Raw genomic sequence first — 22,686 nt, forward strand, 5'->3', positions numbered from 1 at the left:
AAAAGCATCTCTCATCACCTCAATGTCACTCATCCACAGTCCAGTGAATTGATTCCAGAGATCTGAATGTCACTGTTGCCTTTGGTAAGTGAAGTTGGCTATGGGAAATCAATTTGCCATATTAGCATTTTACTAGTCAAATTAGTTAAATGTGTACTGATCAATTACCTGTGCATGTCCCTCGTGTATACACGTGTGAGAAGCTTGGAGATTTTTTTTTTCTGTGTTTGTGTGTGTGAGTTTATCTGCCCACTCGCACCCGCTTGTATGTAAATGCCTGAAACATGGAAAAGCCTTCTCTCATCCGTACCTTCTGTCTTTCCATCTGTTTGATTTCTGATGTGTGTATGTGTGTAACTATTTATCTTGGCTGATAGTTTGTGCATTTGTGTGTTAGAGCCAACTTTAGGTATTTTACTTCTTTCAGTTAATTATGTGCAATTATAGGCATTGTAATAAAATGTGTTCACTGATACAGTAACAATATATAAATGATTGCTATATATATATATATATATATATATATATATATATATATATATATATATATATATATATATATATATATATATATATATATATATTAATTCAGATGTTCAGTTAATACAGTAGATATAAACAATCCCTATGTATATTTATTTTATATTATTTTTATTTCTTTTATTTATTTTTATATTCATTTATTGAATTTTATTTATTAAAATAGTATTTAATTACATTTATTTTATTTTAAGATGTGCAGTTAATACAGTGGATATTAACAGTCTATAAATATATTTATTTTATATAATTTAATTGTATATTCATTTATTTAATTTTAATAAAATGTATTTTTATTTTATTTAGGGTGTTCAGTTAATACAGTGGATATCAACAGTGCATATGTTTATTTATTTTTATAATTTCATTCATTCATTATTTTTATTTTAGATTTTAATTTATTTAATAAAATTTTATTTAATTATTTTTTTTTATTTTATTTTGTTAGATGTTTAGTTAATACAGTGAATATAAACAGTCCTTTAGTATATATATTACAAACAGTCCTTTTTATATACATTTTGTGATGACCCATTTTCATCTACATCATTATATGGTTCAAGCCTTGGCTGGTTCAGTTGGCGTTTCTGTGTGGAGTTTGCATGTTCTTCCCTTGTTCGTGTGGGTTTCCTTTGGGTGCTCCAGTTTAACCCACAAGTTCAAAGACATCCAGTATAGGTGAATTGGGTGGGCTAAATTGTTTGTAGTGGATGAGTGTGAATGAGTGTGTATGGATGTTTCCCAAAGATGGGCTGCAGCTGGAATGGCTTCTGCTGCGTAAAAACATATGCTGGATATTTTGGCGGTTCATTCTGCTGTGGCGACCCCAGATTAATAAAGGGACTTTATAAGCCAAAAAGAAAATTAATAAATTAATAATCATACTGTATATATTAATAAATTATGATAATTTACATGTACATTATTAATATTGATAAAATGTTTGCAACTGTTTGCACTACTTGTATTTGTTTTTTTCCACATGCCACTTTTTCTAAGTCCATAGTCAATTTAGATAAAAGCATCTGTTAATTTAACTAATATAAACGTCAATACAAATAGTCAAATATAATAGTAGCTGCAAACAGTCTTTCAAGCATTTAGACTCATGGGTTTTGCTATGTAAGTCGTAAAGAAATCGGAAAGAACATAATTCAGATATGGAAAGTGCATTGTATTGGTATACTGGCTGACATAGTCTGTTTTTTTGGCAAGCAACGCTGAGACTTTTTCTCAAACACCGCCCACACCATCTTCATCTTCCTTCTTTCCTCACTTTCCCATCTGTCGTACTGTGAAGAAGAGACAGAGCCATTCAGATTCAGCACACAGTTGGTTTAATCAGCTATTTCCCTGCCTCAAGAGACATTTGTTAGTGTGTGAGAGTTGCCTCATACGTCTCAGTCCTGATGTCCTGCTGGTTTCAGTTGAGAGGCGAACACAGTGGAGAAATGTAGCATAGAATCACTACTCTCACTCACACTATGGGCTATGCCCACACAAGCAAATGGGATAAACAAGAGATGTCTTCTGCTGAAGTTTTCTGATCTAAGGCAATATACAATGCATGAAAAGAAAAAAAAAATATTGCTTGAATTTAACTAAGCAAATACTTAAGATTCATTGATTGGATTTATGCTGCTGTGTGTTTCTAGTTTGTTGTATGATTTGCTACGAAATCTTACTACATAGTTTTTAAACAACTGTGACTGAAAACCAGGAATATTACAGGGACCGCTATTCAATTTAATTTAATTCAATTCAATTCAATTCATGATTATTTATATAGGACTTTTAAAATGTAGATTGTGTCAAAGCAGAAATAAACATAGAAGTTCTAGTAAAGTCCAGATTTTCCAGTTATATGAAGTCCAGTTATTATCATTATCAGTCTGATAACTAAAATTACCTGATATTTTTAAGCCGATAAATGATTTATTATTTCCACTGATTGAACCACTTCAAATGCTTTCTGCTAACTTTTGTTTATTGTTTTACTGATATTTAGATTTTTGATAATATTGGGTGCTTTATTATTTGTTGATTTATTTATGCTTTTTTTGTCAAGCAGTAGATTATATTAATATGAAAGAGAAGAGCTCAAACTGAAACACAAATTTGACATTTATATTTATCAGCAGAGAATATATCGACTATGGTCCTCCAAATCTAATGTTATCGTTTATCATATCGGTCAAAACAAAATCTGTATCAGTTCCAAATAAAAGACATATCATGTGGTCATATTCCAGGTTGACAATTCCAAATTCTGTGTTTTTAGGTTGTATAAAAACTGCTTTGTTTCCATGCATAAATTGACCCCATTGGATGTGTTTGGGGTGTGCGGATGTAGACGAAAATGGGTCATCACAAAAAAGTGTTAGATTAAACACATACAAAATACAATTAGATAAAAAAAGCTTGATCTGCCCATTTATCTAAGGACTTCGGTCTTTTGAATCTATCAGGTAACGTGTCACAGCATCAGTACACTGCTATCAGTCTTTCACTTTTACACTTGTACTTAGTAATTTTAGTGAAAACCTCAGATAATGTTGGTTTTGTTTTTTACCGAAGGACCTCCCGCTGAAAAAGTGATTGACAGGTGGTAATTTGTGTGCAACTTATCTTTATTCATCTATTACTTGTTTATGGGTAAAACAAAGACCATGCGGGTCAGGTAGTTGAAACGGTTGGATACAAATAATTAATTTGTCATGAATTATTGTATTATTTATACATATAAATCTTAAATATAAATATAAAATGATAAATATAAATCTTTGAATATTTTTTGAGAGCTGGTTACAAAGAAACAAAATATGTAATGCAAATTAAAGCCACCAGAAATAGTAATCTTTAATTTTCACCATAATTCAAGCTAAAATGATGTATTAAATGCAATACAGGCTCATTGTGAAAACGTAGAGCATGAATTATGTGAATTGGTACACTATTAGTTGGGTTTAGTGAAGGGAGTGAGTGGGGGGATCAGTTGGTCGATCAGTCAATCAGTTCGTCGACAGCGGCCTCTGGTGGATTTACGTGAGAGCAGCAGGCGTGAATGGCACTCGCAAGAGAAATGTGAGATCTGAAAAAGCGTGCACGGCGGCCTCTGGTGTATTTGCGAATACAAAAACTGCACAATAATATATATCCTGGGACGTATTTTGCACTCTCCAGGAATGTATTCAGGGGTACGTATTCATAATGTGCCTGGGTTGATTAAATGCTAATGATGAAACCATAAACGAAATCTTCAAGATTTTGCTTTACAGAATTATGTGTAAAATGCATATTCTCACAGTCTGAATATAAACCATTAAGCAGTTATAAATATTGAATAGTAATAAATATTGTATTTAAGGTGTAATTTATTATTAATGACTAACAACAAACATGACTAATTAATAATAATCATTCAACTCTAGTTGTGACTTTCAGGCATACTTGATGAGCTATTACCATATCTGATGCTAAAAATAAACATGACTAAACTTTTTTTTTTGCAAACATGACATATAGAATTGTTATCCATGATACACATTGTTACATTTTTAATGTGCGATATATATAAACAGTATATATAACATATTTACACCTATTCATCCTTGCAGCGCAGGTACACAAAGACTGCAAATGGGTATTCAGCATTTCTGTGTACATCTATGCCCACACATGCTTGCTAAGCAAAGGCTTGAGTCCAACATGTAATTCCCAGTAATCCCGGTTCCATAGTGATTAGTGGCCAATTACCCATTTATACTCAATGTCTTGTCTCTCTTGGAGGATAGAGAGTATTAGCCGATCATTTGGCTGCTGTTTATGCTCTGGGTGGAGTTTGTAGGCGAGTTAAAGGACAAGGCTCTGGGTAGATGCCCAGGGTTTTATTATTCATAAAGGAGAAAAATGCAAATAATTAGGCTTCAGTCCAGTATAGCTTATGTCCACTGAAATTGTAGGTCAATATCTTGTTTTTGACGATGTTTTTTATGTTCTATCTATTATTTTAAACATTTCACACTTTACATTAAAGTTTTATTGGTCAATGTAAGTTAATAAACCAATAAGGAACTCATTGGGCAATATATATATAAATATAGCATTTATTTATCAAAGTTCAACATTTACTAATGCAACATTATTGTAGTTAAAGGATGATGATGAAAATCATCTTTTGTAAGCTGTCTGGACAAAACTGTGTAGGTATTGTGTGTCCACAATCATATTGGGGTGATAAAAACACAATAAGTCTCTTTTTTTTATTTCCTGACCATAAAATAAGAAACAAATCCCTTCTGCATGCCCACTGCAACGTAACGTAGAAGTGTGGTTTTCCTGTCCACCGAATTGGTCTCAGTAGTAACACGTATAAACATGTCCACAAGACAGGACTTGAAAGGGATTGAAAGATCTGTTCTGCTCTCTGTGATCATCAATCATCAAATGTGATCAAGAATATGTCTTACAAGTTCAAAACCTTTTTATAACAGTGCATGTGTGTAATGAATTACAGCAATTTTACCGTCTTTATCACCACAGCTGTGTGTCAGTACAATTATAAAAGAAGATTTATGTGGACGTTAGATCAGGTTTGTTTTGTTATTTTGTTATTTTCTTTTTGGCTTAGTTCCTTTATTTATCCGGGGTTACTACAGAGGATTGAACCGCCAACTTATCCAGCACGTTTTACGCAGCAGATTCAATTAAATTCAATTCAGCTTACTTTGTATAGCGCTTTTACAATGTAGATTGTGTCAAAGCAGCTTCACATAAATGGTCATAGTAACTGGAACAGTGTAGTTCAGTTTTTAGTGTTTAAGTTCAGTTCAGTTCAGTTTAGCTCAGTTCAGTGTGATTTAATCATTACTGAGAGTTCAAACACTGAAGAGCAAATTCATCGATGCGTAGCTCTACCAATCCTGAACCATGCGAGGCAGTGGCGACAGCGGAGAGGGAAAAAAAACTTCACCTGATGGGAATGAAGAAAAAAAACCTTGAGAACCAGACTCAGTTTGGCACGACCATTTTAATTTCTCCGCTGGCCAAAAGTCTTGTGCAGAGCTTCATTCGCCGTGGTTGAGGCTGGAAGATGCCCTTCCAGCAGATGCCCTTCCAGCTGCAGCCCATCTTTGGGAAACATCCATACACACTCATTCACATACTCTTCGGACAATTTAGCCTACCCAATTCACCAATACCGCATAACTTTGGACTTGTGGGGTAAACCGGAGCATCCAATGGAAACCCACGCGAACGTGAGGAGAACATGCATACTCCAGAAATTCCATCTGACCCAATCGGGGCTCGAACCACCGACCTTCTTGCTGTCAGGAGACAGCACTACCTACTGTGCAATAATATGTCATATCATATGTTTTTATTTTAGAACATTATTGGATATTTTGACATAGAGAGAGAAAGAAGTAAACAAGAATCCAAAATGATTGTGGCAATTATTGACACCCATTTATATTCATATATGTTTAGAACTCCTTTAATAATTTTTCATTGTTCATTTATTCGTTTTCCTTTATTTGAAACAGGGTTGCTACAGCACAATGGAACCGCCAACTATTCTAGCATATGTTTTATGCAGCGGATACCCTTCTAGCTGCAACCCAGTACTGGAAAACACCCATACACTTACACTTACTCATAAACTACAGCCAGTTTAGTTCATCCAATTCACTTATTGTCACGAAAGTAATGGGGAAAGTCCAACTGTGAGTGAAGGACAATTTAATGAGCTACGACAATGAGTATAAGTCTTAAGGTGCTCTGAAAAGGATAGAGAATTAGCACAATGTCCAGAAATGGAGAGCTTCCACAGGTCCATATTAACACTTCATTAGACAGTCTCCAGCACCAATCACCGTGCTGGAGGGCCTGTGTCCCTGCAGGTTTTAGCTCTAACTTGCCTTAACATACCTGCCTGGTTGTTTCAAGTATACATAGTAAGACCTTGAGTAGCTTGTTCAGGTGTGTTTGATTAGGGAGCTAAAAATCTGCTAAAATCTGCTGGACACCGGCCCTTCAGGAATAAGTTTGGTGACCCCTGATCTAGACTAAAGAGAAAACCTGGACATTACTCAGACAGGAACATGAAAACAACAATGGACTGATAACCAGCAGTGAAACACAGGCTTTATATAGCCCACTAATTAGGCATCAGCTGGAACCCTCTGATTAGGTCAGTTGATCAGAACGCACGCTACCATGAAAAGGTAAACAGACACACCCACCCACCCACGCACAACCCAACACACACGTCACAACACATGCTGGACGAACACACAGACCTATAAACCGTGACACGTATACCGCATGTCTTTGGATTGTGGGGGAAACTGGTGCACCTGGAGGAAACCCATGCAACCATGGGGAGACCATGCAAACTCGACCAACTGTTCCAACTGGAACTTGAACAAGTGACCTTTTTAGCTGTGAGGCAACAGTGCTCACCACTGAGCCACCGTGCCACCCTAATTTATCATTTTACTTCATCATAATATAAATATCTTTTTAAAAATGACAAAATAAAAGTCTTGTTGTCTGCACTGGGCTTCATTGCTCACCAGGGTTTCACTTTAACCTTGACTGCTTCAACTGACCACTCTTGTACTGCCAACTGTACACACGTCAATCTTGTTGCTAGATCAGTTCCAGTGCGGTCTCTGCAGTCCAGTTTACATTCAGACTCACACTCCCTCTGCTCCCGCCTTGCTGGCTCTCTTCCTCTCTCATTCCAGTGCTTGGCAGATGTAGGTGTGAACAGTGCCAGACAAAGCGGAGGCTGAACCTGTGGCTTTCTCGCTTAGAAGATTGTGTTTGACTCATCCATGCATGTCACCATAACCAGACAAGACAAACAGCCAACCTCCTGAACCACCTCGCCTGTTATCCTCCTCGCTCTGACTTTCCTTCCCTCTTTGTCTCTCTCAGTCTGATCACTCACTCATTACATCGTAATCTTGCCGAGGCCCCTTTGTGCCATCCTTGCCTCATTGTGTTGGATCGATGTGTCACCAACGGCCTTATTATGTCTCCTCAGCCCCCCATGTCATCAGCTGAATGAATTCTGAGTTAATGAAGGTCCCTTGTCTTTAAGATTCATTCATTTATAGTCTGTATTTGCATGTGATCATTGTGACATTGAGGGTTTGAGTTTAGTTTGAAACTGGCAAAGTCATTTCTACCTGTTGGTCTATTGTTCTGTTGGTTTGTTTACCCTGCTTGTTTTGTGTTTTGTTTTGCTGTTCGAACTTTCTTTTGGTGGTTTGTTTGACCAATTGCTAATCTTGTCATTTTGTCTTTCAATAGTTTTGTCTTTCTGCTGTTCATGTTGGCTTTTCTGTCTGCATATATGTGAAGTTTTATAAACAAATTTTGAGAAGATCTTGTGCTATGATTGACCATGACTTGCCTCACATCAACAATCATCTGTTCAACCAATCTGACGAATTCAAGCTTACATAAATAGCCAATTTTCTTTACCCTTTCTCATCTTCGTTTTTGAAGAATCCCGCCAACCACCCCATTGTTCCCTTCTGTACTAAGGGAGCTCTCGAGACCCGACTGAGCTTGGACCCCATTCCATACTAATTAACCAGGAGGGACCCCTGGGCTCAAGGATCTCCGAGCTCAGAGCTCTCTTCCGGGACAGCATCCCAAACCTACAATTAGGCATAGGACAGTAGGAGATTCTAACGCTTTGACATCCTTGGATAAAAACATCACGGTTTGACGATATTGTGACTAATGCTTTAAAATATATTCATTTAAAATGTCTGGGTAAAAAAATAACTTTTTCCCTTTGAACACAATATATTTTATTTACAGAAACATTTAGAGAATTTTGGAACAGTAAACATGTCACACTAAATAATTCAAACGAATCATTGACTATCTTTTCCGTTCGAAATATTGTTATCAAGCGATAGCTAAGTGAAAACTCTTGAATCGTTGTTTGTTCAATCTTTTAGTTGTTTATTTGAATGATTTTAACTCGTCTCTGTGTTGTATATTCTTAGTGCCAATTTATACTTTTGATCCGGCAGAGTCCAATACTCTCTTTGTGACTGATACAAACCCTGACGTGCATCTCAAAACATTTTACTTTACATTGCAAAAACATGTAGTGCAAGTGATGTAGTGATTCTTTATTTTTGGGTTTAATTTATAATTTTATGTCTACTGGTTCCCACCTTTGAATGAGCGAGTTTCAGCTACTTTTACAGTAAGTTACAAGTACAGGTATTTCGAGTGTAAACTAAACACCTACTGTACAGATAAACTCAACACAGAGGAACATACAAACACTACTGCTAGCTAGAGTTTCGAAAGTGTTATGGTACAGAATGCAGAAGTAAATGCAATTACTATGGGTTATGGCGATCGCTCAACGCAGAAGTATAATTCAGGCTTTACTGTTTGACTTGATTTTTTTTTACTGATTCACTTTAGCTTTTGTTTGCTCTGTCTAATTTGTTCTTTGATTATCTTGTCTGTCTTTCTGTCAACGTCTATTTGTTATTGTAACTTTTGTATTCACTGTTTGTTTTGTCTGTCTACCATTTGGTGTTTGTTTATTTGTTCTATTTGTCTGCGGTTTTCTTCTTTTCTGACTACTATTTGTTCTTTCTATATATTTAGTTTGGGGTTTGTTGTTTTTTTTATGTTTGTCTTTTTTATCTGTTCATTGTTGTTTTAATTGTATTTCTTTTTGTGTCCATTGTTTGTTCTATCTATTTGTTTGTTATTCTGTTTATCTGCTGTTTGTTTTCAGTCTAGTTGTTGTTTGTTTGTTTGTTGGTTCCCTGTTCTATTTGTCTGTCCACTAGGGGTGTAACGATTTATCGTTGTACGATTTATTGCAATGCAAAAATGTCTCGATATGAATCGTGGCGTTATGATGATTTGATTACGATATGACGTCCATTTTCTCTTATTAGTTGAGCTGTTTGCACGTGAGCTACGTTCCACCTGCTGTTGCACGTGAGTTCAGATTGCAGCAGCAGTAATGTTAGCAGACCAAGATGAGTGGAGTTGAAATAGAGGATGGCCCATCCTCTCAAAATCAGACGTCTGGAAACATTTCGGTTGTACAGTCATTGCTTTAGACTCGTCCGCTTTTTGACACGCATACTGGGTCAAACATCCTAAGTTTTAAAGTCTTCACAGTGATTTACATACTTTGCACAGTGACATGGATACCTCCTAATGGTGTTGAAAGAGTCACATACTGTATTTATAAGGTACAATTCACCCTAAAATATCATTCTGTCTTCATATAATGATGTATTGGCGGCCGCAAAATCACACATGACGTGAGCTGTTACTACAGAGGGCGGACTATGATAGACGCGCACGTATGGCAAGCCGTTTTAGCATTTAAACCTTTTATCTGACTATCCATAAATATATTTAGAGATATGTCTAATTATATTTTGACTAGTCATAATTATAATTCGACTAGTCAAAATATAATTAGAAATCTCTCTAAATGAATTTAATTAAATATGAATTAAATATATTTATGCATAGTCAGAACAAAGGTTTAAATGCTAAAACGGCCTGCCATACGCGCACGTCTGCTTCAGTGAACAGAACCTGCAGGTTGTGACTAATAAAGTAGTAAACAACATTCAGTTTGTGGAACAGAGTGATCGTTCAGGAGCCGCGTGGGAAGTATGAACAGCACTTAGCAGTGGAGTTGAAACCGAAAACGTACACATTATTTAAACAATCATATCGCATTTTAGAGTTATGATTACGACGAGCATTAACCCTTTTGAGTACAGAGGTACACAAAAATGCACGTCAACATGATACACTTGATAGCGCCGACATCAGTGAGAGACAGGCCTGTTTAATTTATTTTCTAAAAGAAGGTTCAGTTTAACAAGTTGAAACAAAAGAAATACATAAAAAAATAGTTTACTTGGTAAAATTTGCATTTCAGTTAAATTTTCAATTTTTATTCCAAATATCGTGATACATATCGAATCGTGAACATTATATCGTGATACACATCGTATCGTGAGCTGAGTGTATCGTTACACCCCTACTGTCCACTATTTGTTCTCTGTCTATTGGTCTCTGTAGTTTGATTATTTTGTTTAACTGTTGTTTTTCCTCTTTCCGTTGGCCATTTGTTTGGTCAGTCTGTCTGTCTTTATTTGTTTGTACAGTGAGTTTGTTTGTTCTGTTGGTCTACTGCTTGTTTTTCTTCTGTCTAGTGATCAGGTGTTTAACATGTCTGCTGGTTATTTGTGTATGTCTGTCATTTGTGTAGTTTTTTTGTTTGTTTGTCTAACTGTTTGTTGCACATTCTTTCTCTCTGGTCTTTGTTTTTGTTATTCTATTTTTTGCTTTTTCTTTTTGTCTCTGCTGTTTGTTTGATCTGTCATTTGTTTCTTTTTGTGTGTGTGCCTGTTTGACTGTCTACTATTTGTTTTCTGTATATCTGTCTCTGGTGTTCTGTCTGGTTTGGTCATCTGTCTGTCTGCTGTTTTATTTTGTTCTTGTCTGTCTGTCTTGTTTTTCTGTCTGGTCAGTTTTTTTTATCTGTCTTTCAGTTGAGTTGTATCATGTCTAGTGTGTGAGACTTTCTGTTTCTTTGTGAAATATCAGCTGAGAAGAGCTGAAATAATTATTCAGCATTGCTCGAGGAACAGAGTTGAACAGTCTTGAAAGCAGGCAGTGGCAGGTCGGATGTGTTTTTGACACTGAGATTCCTTTATAGAGCAGAAACGGAAGGTGATACTTTGTTCTCCCTCCAGTCTACCTGGCAAACCTGTCTCATGAGATATGTACTGTACAACCTCCCAAATTCCCAAAGTCAGAACGTTCTCATTTATAATGTATAGTCACAGTGTCACTCTCTCCTGTTTGTGCTGTAGAGGTTCAAACCTCTGGCTGCAAATTTGTCGCAGATCATTAACAGACATTAATAAACTCCATGCCTTCGGCTAAAGCAAAGCGGTATTAGCATGGCTACCAAAGCACCGTTTGATGCTAGTTGGGATAGAGCAGCTTTTTAGCACCATTTAGCCCTTACCATTTACTCCCGAGGGCAGCGACTTTCAATTTCATGTTCAGTTATGGCACATTAATAAAGGATAGCTACTCTGGCATATTTATTTTGCATGACTAAGCAGAGAAAGGATAATGATAATGAAAAAAAATGTAATGATAGACCAGAGGATGACTTGAGGGTAAGGAATAATGTTAGTAACAGTATTTCAGTCAGTGTCTTACTAAAATACCAAATACCCTTATTTGCTGAGCTGTGAATCTGTGGGAGCAATGTGGACTATTTACTTTATTTCTCCCCAATTTGTATTAACTTAAAATGTTCTCAAGTGTTTATTGTGGAATTATGTTTGAAGTAGTCATTCATAATGAGTGAGTTATGATCGTAGAGAATTACAAATGTCTTTTTGATTTCTGCGTTTTCACATTTTCACATTTTGTCCTGAAAAAAAAAAATCATTGGAGAAGACAACATGCTTTGTAATGAATAATTGATCTCACACTGTTTAAAATATGAACCAGAATGGCTGAATATGACTATGATTGTTAGCTTTTTGTTCACTTCAATCTAATTATTCGCAAATCTATATACAGAGAAGTAGTTAGTGTAGTACAAATTATTAGTTAATGGCTCTTATTAGCTTAAAAAAAAAACAGGAATTATTTGAAGTAGAATATACGATTTTCACTCAGAAATATTTTCTTTTTACAACAAGCAATGCGCACAATTAAATGTGAAATTTTAAAGCAGAAAGACTGAAAAGGGGTTTTCTTGTGAAATATCTAACCTTTTTTTCCAATTAAATCCATACAAAATCTTTCCCCCCAAATTATTGCAACTAATATACAGTATACGTGTTGTAATTGTTATATGGTTAACACTTTAGATTAGGTAACAATTCACACATTTACTACTGTCTTATTACATGCCTGTTAAGATATTAACTGTTTATTAGAATTTATAAAGTATGATCTTATTTTACATCCTTTACCCTGCCCAGTACCTTAACCCAACTACTACCCTACTAACTAATAATAAGTTGCTAGTTAGTAGTTCATTGAGCTAAAACTCTTAGTTAAGTGTTTTTAATGGTCCGTTAATATCTTGAATTGTACATTAAAATAAAGTGTGATAGTCATGCTTTAAGAATGCTATGATATTTCAAAGTCATGTGGTTATTTCTGCCAGATTTGTGGTTTTAGTTCATGAACCACACAATGGTAATTATTTAATGAATTATTCAAAAAAGATAAAAAAAAACCCCAAGAATTTGTATAAACTGTCTGATGTTTTATTTGATTAATATAATATTTATTGGTTTATCAGAAAGCTGATAAACTTGTGATAATGACCACCAAAAATGGATCACCAAGACAGTTCATTTAAAGCTTATCCACTTGCTAAGTGTGACGTCAAGCAAAGTGGCTTTCAGGTTCAAGCACTATATTAAAACTGTATGGGGAGACTCAACAAATGGTAATAATAATGTTTACAAAGCGATATAATACTTTCGAAAATCACAATATATCCATGCCTAATATGCGATGGACTGAAAGTGATATATTTTTTTTATAAATTGTTAAAATATTGGTGTTTTTGATGCAGCAAGTCCAGAGACTGTTGTATACACCATGATTTAAAAAAAATCACTTAAATGTGTGATATGACTAAATAATGGTCATAAATGAACATTTTCTCAGCTCAAATGAGTAGCGGCTTGGACATGGAGTCATAACTTAACAAGCGCATTAGTAAAAAAGGAATGGTATTTTGATTGAAATGATATGTCTACACCATAGGATGTTTATTCTGTGAGATTAGCTTTCTATAATATAATATTCCACTTTTAATCAATGGAAGCAATTACTGAGAAACTGATCCCTCCTTTTTTGCCACCATGTGTTCAGTTCAAATCATGTTCATTGTGGATTACTTTAATGGAGGCGACTCTGATTCATAATATGCTACTTTCTCTATCTGTGCATCGCCCACTGGGTTTCCATTGTTGCACCACTGCACTCCAATTTCGCCTGTGAACCCCCAGATTTATGGCCAGCCTTTCTCATTATAGATAACTGATATCTGTAGCTTTGGGTGTTTGTGGAAAAAAAGGTCACAATCGTTTGAGCCAGTTCAACTCTTACGTGAAGCTGCAACTGTTTTATAAATTAGCAGGCATTGTGCGAGTCAGTTCTTTTGGAAACCCAAATAAAACCTATTCCCCTTAAAGGAATAGATCACATAAATAAGGTTTCACTATTATTTACTAAAGTCCAAGCCATGCTGTAAGAAGTGTATTAGGCTGCTTTAGACTTCTAAGCATCATTGCTAGTCCAATCAGAAATTACTGCTCGCTAGACCAATCAGATGAATTCTAGCCTCCAATAAAAAAGCCATTTCATACCTCCCTAATGTCATTTTGAAGAATCCAGCATCAACCCCATCTCCCCCTTTCCTCCTTTACCAGGGGGAGCTCTCAAAACCTTTCTGATCTCTAACCCCATGTCATGCTACATGACCAGGCGGGAGCCCTGTGCTCATGTATCTCAGAGCTCAAGGTTCTCTCCTGGGACAGCATGTCAAATCTGCAAATTATATCAAGCAATAGCTGTGTGAACTCTTGAAATGCAAACTAATTACAGATGACGTATGGACATTAGCAAGGTCATGCATGACGAAGACAGCAAGAACAATGGTTTTTGGGTAAACTGTTTCTTAATAAACATTTTCTACTTGAAGCGCATACACTTGACCATGAGTAGAATCCTGAATCTCTGATAAACACCTGATAATGACCTTAGTTAAGCAAGTTTTATGAGGCACTAGATACTCTTTTTCTTATCCTTTGACAATTAATCTATTCACATTGGCCTGGCATCTTAGAAGCTTAGAAGCCTTCTGTGTGGATTTTGATCAGGCCTATTTGTTTTTCCAGAAGAGCTACAGCCCTTTGTTGCCTCACAGAGGGTGATTATTCAAGACCGGAGCGGTGCTGTTCCTTCTGAATATCAATACACACACACACATACACACACACACACACACACACACACACACACACACGCACGCACAAACACACGCTATTACCTCTTATTAGTCTTGGGCCACAGGACAGCAAATTATTAGAATCTGTGATGAATGAGTTTCGAAGGATTGCTATTTCAGTGATCTCTTTGGTCCATATGGGAAGCTAGTTTTCGAATGCTGGAGGAAGAAAAAGGACAGGAAAATAACTGCAGTTATACACTGACCAACAACCCCAGAGCGGTGGATCTTTTAATTAAGTCTGGATGGTGTTTATAAATGTCTCTTCATTAAAGGTTTAGCGCTTCTCTTTTTGAAAGGGCCAGTAGAAAGAAACTACGGCAAAGCAAGTCCAGCTCTAAAGCCTCTTACCTTTGTTGCTAATTTACATGCCAGTGTACACGCGGTCAAGTGGACGCTTTTGTACACATTTGGCCAAAGTTCTCTGGGATTCGTACCATGATCCTGGGAAATATGTGCTGCTTTTAAAGGTAGTTTGTTCATAACAATTTAATCAAAGGTTTTCATTATTTATTTTATCTTTAAAAATGTAATTGAAGGCAAATAATCACTGCAGACTGTATTTCTACTTTCAAACGATGCACAATTACAACTGTCTTGAGCAGAAGTTGTTGCAAAATCTACAGATGAAAACTCACTTGTGATGTGCTGACACTGTTACAGTAACAACTTAAGTTCTTGCTCCATAAGAAATCATCGCACGTATTAATATTGTGTTGCCTGCATAATTTGAACTCTAAAAATGTTGGTATACAGTCAACTTGCATTTTATGAATGGGTACTGACCACAGATTTAGCTACAAATATGTTATTTTTTATTAAAATAAATTCACCCTAATTTTGGATGTCTGAGAAAATGTTAATCATCAAGTGAATTCTCTTTACATCTGCTCCCAATAGCTTAAAAATTAAAAAAATCTTTTGCCAGATTTCCTATTTTTGACTTTATTAAAGATCAACAACACATTCACAAATTTAGCTTAATCCAAAAAAAATCAGAATTTGAGCAAAATCAGGTCATATTTATTTCTATGATGCTTTTATACAAAAAAATATATAAAACAAAGTGGCTTCACATTATTAAATAGTAAACTAATGTTGTAAAAGTTATTGTTTATGAACTACATTTAGATGTCAAGCACCTCTACAGAAGAAAATGTCATTATTCAGCTTCATTTAATAATTTAGTTCATTAACTGGCAGTGATGCAAAGTTCATCAACTGAGTGTGTGCAACGGACAACCGTATAAAGGCTGATTTATACTTCTGCGTCAAACACCGGCATATGCTACGGCGCTGACGCATAGCCCTCCGCCGTGACCGTCGACGTCGCTGACGTGCACCTCTCAAAAATTGTAACTACACGTCGCAATGACGGGTAGTGCAAGCTCTGTGATTGGTCGGCTTAATGTTATCTCCTTAGAATTGAGAAGCTTTTGTTGTCTATCTTTAAGTAAAATAAAAATATATAATACAATGTTCCCAATCCAAATGGAAAAAAATCTTATTACTCAAAATGTGAAAATATTGACTTTTTTTTTTTGTCTCAAGGCTTTAATTCTGAAATACAGTTGTGGCCTGAACATATTAGTGTTGGTCACCTCAGGTCATTTTAATGCATATTGAGTTCAATATCAGTAAAAGTGTTTTATTAGTACAGTCATTGTTCTCATCCAATAAGGTCATTGTAAATTGATTATAATCAAACATACAGTTTGTTTTGAAACCCATTAATGACATAAGTTGATTGATTAATAAACCTGTATGACCTATTTGAATCTAAACAGCACTGATTACTGTTGCCTTTTATTGTATATATTGGCTTTTTATATGTATTCTCCTCCACAGCATTTATTACTGGCAAGTCTTTCTTTCTCACTTCAGACATTTTATAACATTTCAAAAACATCTAGGGGAAATATACATTTTGGTCCAGCTGTAGAATCAAGTAGATCTATGTGTGTTGGGTTATCTTGGCAATCCTTCCCTAGGGTTATATTGTGTGCTGAGAAGCTTGTTGCTAGTGGAAGAGGCTGGCAGGTTGTCAGCTTCCTATGTGCCTCCCAAGCTTCCTTGTGACCTCAGCATCTCGCTGTCCATGGTATCTTTCCTGTCAAGATTTCATCAGATACGTGTGGAGTTTAGAGGTAGATGGTGAGGGAATGGGCTTGTTGGAAGAGCAGACATTTATTTCGGCTTGCAAGGCTCACAGGAACAGGCTGGAGTGACATCCATCTCACTGTGGAAATGGCATTACATGGGACTTCACTAGCTGTCTCACTTTTAGACCCCCCAAATAACCAAAACTGGCACTGGAGCTGGCAGTGAATAATTCACCAGTTGCGTCTTTGTCTTTAAGTGCAATGTATTATTTCCCGGAGATGCACTAGAATGAAAAGTCTTGTTTTTGTTTAACTTTTTTGGTTGTTTTGTTTTCATTGATTTTTTTTATTTTTTAGCCTTTTTTTAAATTAATTTAATTATTTTTTGCTGTGCTATATGTTGTGGTCTTTGTTTTCGGTGTTTATTAGTTTTGTTTGCATGATTTTTGTTTTGTTTTTATTTTGTTAGATTTTTTGTTCATTGCTTGTTTTTGTTTTGTTTGACTTTATTTTTTTATTATTTGCTGTTTTTGCATTGATTTGCTTGTTTTGCTTTTGTTTCTTTATTTGTTTTTTATTGACATTCTTTTTAAATGACATCACTAGCAAGTCCCTTAAGAGCAAGTCATTTCACTCAGTGACCATCTTTAAAACACCTCTCGGGCAGTATGCTATGGCATTCTGTTTGAATGGGGAAACATCAAATTCTCTAAAACTGCTAGCCAAGCCTACGAATGAGTTTCATATTAGGAATCACCAATAAAATTAAAAAACAACTGGCCCTTTTAGTTTACTTTCTAAACCTCCAAATTAGACAAAATCTGCAGAAACTCACGTCTGGTCTGAGCACCTCCCAGGAGTATTGTCAGTCTATAGCGATCGATGATTGGTCCCTGTAGTAGAAGATGGGCTTTATTCACCATATTGACCATTACACTTTTGCCCATTCAAAAAAATACGAGTGACATTTCTTGTGTATTCTATAGTCTTTAGCCCCTTTTACACATACAGACCTTTCCTGAAAATTTCCGGCAATATTCTGGAAAGGGATCATGTGTGAACAGGCCCTTTTTGAAAATACCGGTAAATTAGTTCCAGCAATTTTTTGGAAAGAGACGTCATTACCAGTAATCTGCAGAAATTCTGCTCTGTGTGAACGCAGAAGGAAAATTTTAGGTAAGAGCAGGTTTACAATTACAACAAGCTGATGTGAGACATCTTCTCCAGCCAATCAGAACATTCAGACACATTCGTACCTGCTTTGTTTATGAAAATAAAAGCCTTTGAATATTTTCCCAGACACATTTAGCTGCTAGATGTTAGTCAGATAACGTTTCTATGTTTCTTCTTAATGCCAACTGTATAAAAAATTATCCATAAAATGCTTATAACATTGCTGTTTGCTTCAACCTCTGCTTCAGTTGCTTGATGCATGTGCATGTGAAGTAGTCGGTGAGCATCAGCACACACACACACACATTATGTACCATCAACCAACAAAAGCCCCACCCCTTCTGTGTGGACTAATTGGTACAAATAAGTGCAGCCGTTTAGAGCTCAATTCTGGCTAATAATGTCAGAATATACAGTACTATTGTTTTGGAATGGATGTGTGAATGTTCTTTTCTGGAAAAATTCCTGAAAGCCCTTGCCTTTGTGAACAGCGCTTTTTTCAATCTACGGGTAAAGTTGTTCTGGTAATACTCCGGATATTTACCGGTATCACTGTGTAAAAAGGGCTAAAGTCACTAGTAACCCATTGACTCAGAAACGTGCTCCCTCAAGCGCTAGCACAGCACTAAGTGTTTCAGCTCAAAAATGTATCCATGATGAAGCCCGGAGATAACTGGACATCCAGCTTAGTGAGTGAACACGCTCCAGAGGACACATGATAGGTACAGCAATCTCCTCTAAATATTGGTCACCTTAACTGGCAGCTCAGGATCTCTAATGATCTCGTTTACAAGCCCTGAATAGATCCATAATGGAAGCTATGCAGATTCTTGACGGTACGAGCGAAATACAAAGCAGGTCAAATTAAGTGTCAAACCTCTATTTCTTCTCTTTCTGCTCCAATTATGGAAGCGCAGACTGGCGTAATGAGTTATTGCCTATGGAATGAGGGGAAAGGGAAGGTGGGGGAGGGTTTAGGTGGTGAAGTGTGAATGGAACGTGTTACGACCCCCTTCCTCACCGTCATATTTGCGGTTTAATATCTGAAGCAGACCACAGAACAAAAATAAAGGCGAAATTCTGGCACATGACAGATGTTTGTTTGTCGCTCCAGTTCACCAGACAGCTTGTGCAGATTATGCTGGTTCCCCTGATCTGATTCAGTAGCGTACTGCCTGGCTGCATTGGGCAATCCTGTTTGCCTTACTTTCCTTGGCCCACAGGTCTTGGAACCCATCTTCAAGATGTGATCTTCTTAGCTGTCTCGGCTGAGCCCAATATACCAGCTTTGGCCTTCTGATCCGTGCTCAGGCACATGCTAAACAGGCTTTGCAATCCGTGGCATGCATCCTTAATGTTTGTTGATCTGGATGTTGTTGGAAGCCGACGAACTGAGCCAGATTCCACAGCCACCACAGCATTGTGGGTTTAACTCAAGAGCCGTAAAACACAGCGGAGTGATGTTTAATTGATATTAGGCATGCACAGATTTGGAAATTTGGGCAGATAACTGTATATTTGGAGTCTGTTAACCAATATATTGGCTAATAAATTAGTATTTCTGGACCCGATTTAAAAAAACTACATTTCAAACTTAGTTTTTTAGGTCAAATTAGTGAATTTATTATTTTTTTGCTGATAATGGTAACATAAGAAATAAGCAAACATTGCTGATGACATTATGGAACTGTGCATGATTTTTTCATATGCAAGATGTATATTTTAGTGTGTACTGGACATATAATGAGTTACAGTGCATGGGTATTTTAAAGTGAACCGTTTAGTCTGTCCCTAAGGTCACTTTTCTGCATCACTAAGACATATGGGCTTATCGGCTCTTTGGTTTTTGTTATAATTAGATAAAGGAGAATTAATTGATTCAAATGCTTTATCTTCCGAGATACTGAGATTAGCAGACACGTGCAGATGGCCATGTTACTTTATACTTGACCACAATAGCTTCATCATTGTCTTCTCTATAAGTTCACTTTAGACTTTAAAAGGGATGCAGCAGTTTTAAATGACATTTTTTTTTAAAAAATTTTTTAATTTAATAGTCATTGTTTTTGTTTTTTATTTATCACTAGTCAGTCTAATATTTTTTATTTAGTTTTTAATGAATATTTTATTTAGCTGGAACATGCTAACCTAATTAAAGGTGACAATACATTTTTTATGCTATTATTGTTCTACTTTATCCGTTAATTAGAAAGTCCTAAAAAGTGTTTACACAAAAATATTTACAAGGTATCCGCGGGGTCTTAAAGTCTTACAATGTCTTAAATGTCAAAATTTTAGGCCTTAAAAAATTATAAATCTACTATGTATATGTATAGCTACCCAATCTGGCTATTAACACTAATACAATCACCAACAATCCCAATCTCAATAAAACTTTTTTATTTAAAAATAGCATTTTTAACTCTATTTACCATGTTTTAATTACTTTTCTTAAAGTAACATTTGTTTAAAAGTTTTCCGTTTATTTACTGCTGAGGATTCTGACCTGACCTTCATTCATTTTCTTGTCGGCTTAGTCCCTTTATTAATCCGGGGTCGTCACAGGGGAATGAACCGCCAACTTATCCAGCAAGTTTTTACGCAGCGGATGCCCTTCCAGCCGCAACCCATCTTTGGGAAACATTCACACACATACTCATATACTACGGACAATTTAGCCTACCCAATTCACCTGTGTGGAGTTTGCATGTTCTCCTTGCATTTGCGTGGGTTTCCTCCGGGTGCTCCGGTTTCCCCCACAGTCCAAAAGACATGTGGTACAGGTGAATTGGGTGGGCTAAATTGTTGGTAGTGTATGAGTGTGTGTGTGAATGAGTGTGTGTGGATGTTTCCCAGAGATGGGTTGGGGCTGGAAGGGCATCCACTGCATAAAATAGTGCTGGATAAGTTGGCGGTTCATTCTGCTGTGGTAACCCCGGATTAATAAGGGGACTAAGCCGACAAGAAAATGAACGAATGAATGTGTATTAAACATCACTACTGTTTACAAGACTGTTATTACAAAGAAATAATGCTTGTGTATGAAATAAAAAACATTCAAATGATTACAGTCGGACTGTGTGACACTAAAGACTCAAGATTTGACTTTGCCATAACATAAATAAATATATCATTGCATATCTTTAATGTGTAATATATACATTAATCATATGCAATGCTATATTATTATGATTATGATTATTATTATTTTTTAATAATCATATTTTATCATATGATTTAAAAATAAATGAGCATAATTGCTATCCTTTTAAAACAAACCTTTGAACAGTTGTGTATATAGACTAACACAATAAACTGTTATAAAATCTTCATCATCCGAGCTAGCCTCTCCTATTCGGAGAGAAGTTTATAAATGAAAAGAAATAAACAAGCCTCTGATATTGTAATCTTTTCCTCACATGGAATGAGGTGACCAATGAACATTATGTTTTTCCGATATATTTAAGGATTAGGTTTCAAAGTTAGGTGAGCTTGATCTGCTTAAATACGCAACGTAATCATGCTTAACAACACAACGTAATCACACATGCACAGGCACTTCATTTCTTACGTCATCAAATCTGCCCAGATGGTATTTCTACTCCAGTTCCTGGGCTGCACAGTACGCAGGAGATGCACAATGTCTATATTTAGTGGTGCATGCTATTGGGTAAATAAATAATTTGTTTGTAAGATTTATTTATTTACCAAATAATTAAAGCAATGGACAACAAGAGGATTTTTTTTATGGTTTTAATTTGGCCAACCTCTGTTCTGGTCACACCAACAAGTCTGTAAGCAGAATGTTAACAGATGACAGAGATAATAAATACAGATTTGCCAACAAGCAAAATAAGCACAAAGAAATAATTTGTGCAAACATACAAGACAAGGAGGAAATTCAAATTATGTGGAAATGTTATTTTGTTGTCAGAAATGCTGTAATTTAAACTAAAATTGCACCGAACCTGCAACATTCCTATAACCTTGACAAATAAGGTCTATAAACAATACATTGACTGCATTCTCCATAACTTCCTCTGAGCAAAATAATAACTGCAGGTGTCACAATAGTAAACGGCGAGCATAGCTCAGTGGGTAGTTTTTCTGTCAGTCGCAAGGGAGATTGATTCCTGCGAGGAACCTGTCAACAGCAATGCGCCGTGTGAAGTTGTGGAAATGCATCATGTTCTTTTGTTTCTTGAGAATAACTCTTCCTGAAAGAAAATAGGAAATATGTGTGAAGCCTGTAAGGGAACGGCTTGAATTTGTTTTGAATGATCTGAATCTGAATCTCATGCCCATCTGCAGTTATGTGTCTCTCTATTAGCAGCAGAAAAGCAAGCTTCTGCACTTTCACATGTCTGGTCTTTGAGACTGGCTGTCTTTGAACTCTGAGTATTCATGTAATTGAAGTTGCATAATCTGGTAATATTTGCTTTTTAGAGATGCTGCGTAATCTCCTGATGGTTGCAGAATAACTGTTGTTGTCTAATACACTGATGATGACATTTTTGCTTGGCCAGCGAGGGCTTTTGTTTGTCAATGTTAAGGATTTTATCTTTGGTAAATGGCTTGGAGAGGTTGAGGAGAGCTTTGTGTATTCTGTTTGGAGATGTGTTTTTTTTTAGTTTGAGTGAGGGTTGTCTCTGTGAAGTTCTGTCAAATGGGGTTCACCGAGTCATGCGCTTCCTCTGCGCTTCCCCCATCAGATGTTTGCCGTCTCCAAGGTTTCCAGACTACAGCGATGAAAGTTTGCTTTTAAGTCAGCTGCTGTGTGTGTGTGTG

At 36.1% G+C, this 22,686-nt stretch overlaps 1 protein-coding gene and 2 long non-coding RNA genes across 6 annotated transcripts in view; 1 reads left to right on the forward strand and 2 right to left on the reverse strand.

The window, feature by feature from the left end:
* LOC137490673 (uncharacterized) overlaps window positions 1–6,168 on the reverse strand; it is a 202,150-nt gene extending 195,982 nt beyond the window's left edge. Inside the window, exon 1 of the long non-coding RNA XR_015944652.1 lies at window positions 6,138–6,168. This is a non-coding gene — a long non-coding RNA (uncharacterized LOC137490673). The remainder of the gene's footprint in view (window positions 1–6,137) is intronic.
* Window positions 1–22,686, forward strand: part of lrp8 (low density lipoprotein receptor-related protein 8, apolipoprotein e receptor) — a 290,837-nt gene that overhangs the window by 33,811 nt on the left and 234,340 nt on the right.
* Window positions 7,470–15,773, reverse strand: LOC147843579 (uncharacterized). Its single transcript, XR_015493860.1, has 2 exons — window positions 10,611–15,773; window positions 7,470–9,372 (listed from the first exon to the last, which is right to left on the reverse strand). It is a non-coding gene; the product is annotated as an uncharacterized LOC147843579 (long non-coding RNA).

The sequence above is a fragment of the Danio rerio genome, chromosome 6 (assembly GCF_052040795.2).
Source record: "Danio rerio strain M-AB ecotype USA chromosome 6, GRCz13ab, whole genome shotgun sequence".
Classification (NCBI taxonomy): Eukaryota; Metazoa; Chordata; class Actinopteri; order Cypriniformes; family Danionidae; genus Danio; species Danio rerio.